We start from the raw sequence: 4,545 nt of genomic DNA, 5'->3' as shown, positions 1-4,545 counted from the left end.
TGCCTTTTCCAGCACTGGCAAGTTTTCTTTAAAGAAACTCTTATACCACACTAAATAATCTCCTTTTCAAGAGACAATAGAGTGCTTCTCACCACAAATAGGACTTGTACTCCACTTGCCAACACTCACCACAAACAAGACCGTCTGTATTAATTAATTCTGTCTGCTGTACGTGGAGTTTCCACAGGTGACGAGCTCCGGTGGTGCAGGTCTCAATGCAGCATAATGCACTCATACTGAATAAAGGCAAACACATAAGTGCGCACAGGTTCATGCCTATATTCTACTAGACTTATAAATAACGGCCTTCATGTTTCTGAAAGAAATATAGAAAGGAATAATTAATTGATTCAGGATCAGGGCAGGGGCTTGTGAGGAAAATTTAAAGGAACCAATAATAAACCTACACCTTTCCATTCATATTGAAAATATAAAAACATCAAAGAAATGGAGAGAAAAAATGGAAATGAGAGAACATTCATTTATTGGGAAAGAAGAGGTAGACTTATTTGTCCTTTTTAAACAATAGTATAATACATAAAATCACAAGATAATGATTTTTATCCTCATTCCAAAAAATGAGAAAACCGAGAATCTGAAAAATTTGTCTTGTTATACAAATAGAATATAGTGGAACTAAGATTGATACCAATTCTTACAAATTCAGAAGAACTTAATCCTTGTAAGTTTATGAAATGTCTCAGAGAAGGTTATGTATGTGTTGAATTTTGAAGGAAGAATCAAAGCCTGTTTCACGAATACCTAGTTAAACATTGAAGAAAGAGTCTTGCAGACAAAGAGTAAGTGATGATAATAATAACTATAATTTGGAGCATTTACTATGTGTTAGTTAATGTAAAAGGTGCGTAACTATGAAATTAGCATACATTGATCTTCCTAACAACCTCATGAAGTAGGTAATATTCCATTCACCGCAGTGAAGACAAAACAGGCCAGGCAAGGTCTGAATAGACTACTGTGGTTATGACATGTCAGAGGCTGGCTTGAGACCATGTCACAAAGGTGTCCTTTCTAAATTCTTAGGATCACTAGCATAGCTGGGTCAGGTTGGTGGGAGCGAAAACGGTGGAATTAAGCATGGTGAGTCGAACAGAGGCCAGGTTACCAAAAGCTGTATTAACCAAATCTACTGTGTTATACCTTATTCTTGGCTAATGAGAAGATTTTGAAAGATATTAAGTAAAGATATGACATAATCACATTTGAGCGTTAAGACCATTCTGGGTATGGGGCAAATTGGAGGCTCATTCAAATTAGGGAAGGCAGAGAGACCTGTTAGTAGACTATTTAAATAGCCCAAGATATAGGTAATGCCATTTAGTTAAGTAGTCATGGAATTGGCATAGACAAAGAGAGTTCTAAATATATCAAGGGAAAATAAATAAATAAATATATCAAGGGAAGAAAAATGACAAGATGTAGGGCTCAATAGATTTTCTTGCCAAGAAAAGAGGCTAGAATGATCCTCATGTCTCTGATGTGGTTGCTACCTGAATCAAAGACATATTGGAGACTATACACTGCAGTCGCTGGGAACCAAATAAACAACATCTAACAAAGATCCAATCACCAGCCTAGCCTCAAAATTCATAGAAAAGTTTTGGTGTAGGGAAGGTTAGAAAAGTATAGCATTAGAATAAATTTAGAGAACACATGAAATATCAATTTGCATTAAAAATTACATTTTTTACATAGGTCATTTCTGCTTTTGAAAGCATTTTGTTTGTTTTTATTTTAACTGCGTCTGTCTTATATCCCTAAAATGTAAACTTTTGAGGGCCAAGGATTTTATATTCTTGTAACAACTCAAACCAGCATATAGACTAATAGTTTCCAGTATATAGTAAGAACTCGATAAATGTGTGGGCTGGAGGAGTGTGCACCGTTTGTGACCGAGATCTTGATTACAGGAATCCTCACCGTTTATGCCAAGTGTTCGCATGGTATGTTTGTCCCTGCCCTGTCGGATGAATGGAATGGAGTTGTTTCTTACGTTCTGAAAGGAACAGAAATAAGAAATCGATGGCAAAACTCCATGAACTCTGGCTCTACATTTTTCCTCCAAATAATGAGTACCAAATTAATTTTCAGATCGAACACTCTTCAAATTCCCTAGAAAAATCAATGATACAAAGTGATAAGACTATAAGGTTAGATTATTGATCCATCAATTGATTTCCTTTCAATTTCTCTGGGAAGAAATGGTCTCTTAAATCCTGCGATAGCTGCCTAATCTCCACTTCCTTTTCCTAATCTTTATTCTCCTTGTTGCTGCTTTTAACCTTGAGGACTGACCACCCAGCATGGCCAGAGAAAAGTCTCCAACCTTCCCACTCAATCGTCTCTGATAGAGGAGAGCTGAGCGCGGAGACAGGATCAGGCGCAGCGAGCCTCGCCGGCCTGTGACGGAGCAAAGTCGGCAAGGAGGAACGGCTCCGACACGGAAATCCAAGCAAGATGGTTCACCTACACAGGACGCCACGGAGAGAACCAGAAGTTGGCTCAGAGGCAAGAAATGCAAGAGAAGCAGACAGTAGGAGGAAAGAGTCTGCTCCAGGTTCATGTTCACCTGATTCTACATAGTCTCACCCTTCCTTCTTCTCACATGCGTCTCAGCAGGGACCTGCTGGAAGGGATCTTTATCCTGTGCTCCTCCTTTCTCTGAGACGCTTACTTGGTCTCTGGATTTTCTTTGTTCTGACTCTGATCTGCCACATGCTCCAAGCTGTTGTTCCCATCCCTCTGTGCGCTCCCTGGAAACTCTTATGTCCCTACACCTTCCGCGACCCATCTCACTCGTTCAGGCACAGTGGTCCACTGCCCCGTGCTGATCTTTGCCTCGAATCCCTGCTTCGTGTCATGCACCGCATGCAACATGTCTCCACTTCAAAACACTATCGCAATTTCTAGTTCAACTCTATCAAAAAATACTTTCACTGGTATTTTTTTTACACATTTCCATTGTTGCTGCTCGCATCTGAATTCTTCTTACCTTGTGTTCATATACCTGCCATCCAGTAAGTCTTTCTCCAATCTTTTGTACCTCACATCCAACTTATAAATAACTTAAAACTAAAGAGAATCAAAATTTATTTTTATCATATTATCCCTCTGATTTAAAAGGAAAAAAACCTCTTACTTAATTATCCATTACGATGAAATTTCTTGATTTATTTTGTGTGGGAACTCTTGCACTTTCTTGAGGCTACAAAAGCACTGAGCAGAGGCTGTCTCACCACCAGACCCAGCCACCAGGAGCTTAGTCCTGGGCTCTGCACTTTGAAGCACCGTGTGGCCTTCCTCCTACGTGGCTCCCTTCCAGGCCATCACATCAATGCTCAGCGTGAATTCTACAGACCAGTGCAGGCAGCCAACTAGGGGGTTTGATTCTCTAATTCAGACCAGGCTCCAGATATCTGTGACCCTGGAAATTCCTTCCCAAACAGCCAGCCCAGAATCTGCTTCTAGGGCCTGTGTGGGTCTCTGCCCTGAGTCTGTCCTCCTGATAATGAATCATGAGGCAAATGGATGCACATCTAGGAGCAAAGATTGGCTAAGGAGTAGCTGTTTGCAGAGGGTATGATGTTGTAACACTTGTGCTCTCGTGTGCTGGACTTCACAGCAAGGGATGGTACTGGAGGTAGGAAGAGAAGGGCGTGAGCTATAGACCACTGCTCTCCTATTCTAAGCTAAAACTCTAAGGGTATTGTAGTAGTTTCTATTGCTGCATAACAAATTATTACAAACATAGCAACTTAAAACAATACCCATTTATTGTCTCACAATAAATTCTACAGGTCCAAAGTCCAAAAGGACTCAGATGGGTTCCCTGACGGTTCTCAGAAGGCCAACGTCAAGGCGTGTGCTGGACTGGGCTCCTACAGAGGATCTAGGGAAGAAGCCACTTCCAAGCTTGATTGGTTCTTGGCAGAATTTAAGTTCCCCATGGATGTAGGACTGCAGTCCCCATTCCCTTCTGACTGTCATCCAGAGGCCTTTCTCTCAGTTCCTTCAGGCCACCTGCGTCCCTTCTCACCTGGCCCCTCCATCCTCAAACCAGCAGCAGTTCATGGAGTCCTCGTGTTTCACACCTGTAGGGTTCGCCTTCAGACACCAGCTCTGTGCCTTTCATGACCCATGGGATTACTTTGGGCCCATTAAAAAATCCAAAATAATGTCTCTATTTGGAGGTCAGCTGTGCCGTACAATATATACCAATGAGTGACATCTAATCATGTTTTTATACATTCTGGGGATTGAGGGGCGGTTAGCAGGGCTGTACTGATTTCTCAGGGTGCCATAACAAAGTCTCATAGACTGGGCGGCCTAAACGATAGGAATCCGTTGTTCACAGTTCTGAAGGCTGGAAGTCTGAGGTCAAGGCTTGGTCTCCTCTGGGGGCCTCTCTCCTCAGCCCATCGGTGGCTGCCTTTTCCTGTGCTTCACGTGGTCTTCCCTCCGTACATGTCCATGTCCAAATTTCCTCTTCTTACAAGGATACTAGTATGTCGGGTTGGAGTTCAG

The 4,545-nt window shown here is 41.8% G+C and overlaps 1 long non-coding RNA gene across 1 annotated transcript; it reads left to right on the top strand.

Moving 5' to 3' along the window:
• The first annotated feature begins 1,054 nt into the window (after positions 1–1,054).
• LOC105879035 (uncharacterized) lies at positions 1,055–4,170 on the top strand. Its single transcript, XR_001157596.2, has 3 exons — positions 1,055–1,101; positions 2,310–2,578; positions 3,819–4,170. It is a non-coding gene; the product is annotated as an uncharacterized LOC105879035 (long non-coding RNA).
• Positions 4,171–4,545: the final 375 nt, after the last annotated feature.

Source organism: Microcebus murinus, chromosome 27, assembly GCF_040939455.1.
Source record: "Microcebus murinus isolate Inina chromosome 27, M.murinus_Inina_mat1.0, whole genome shotgun sequence".
Classification (NCBI taxonomy): Eukaryota; Metazoa; Chordata; class Mammalia; order Primates; family Cheirogaleidae; genus Microcebus; species Microcebus murinus.
This window is presented reverse-complemented; position numbering and strand designations above follow the sequence as displayed.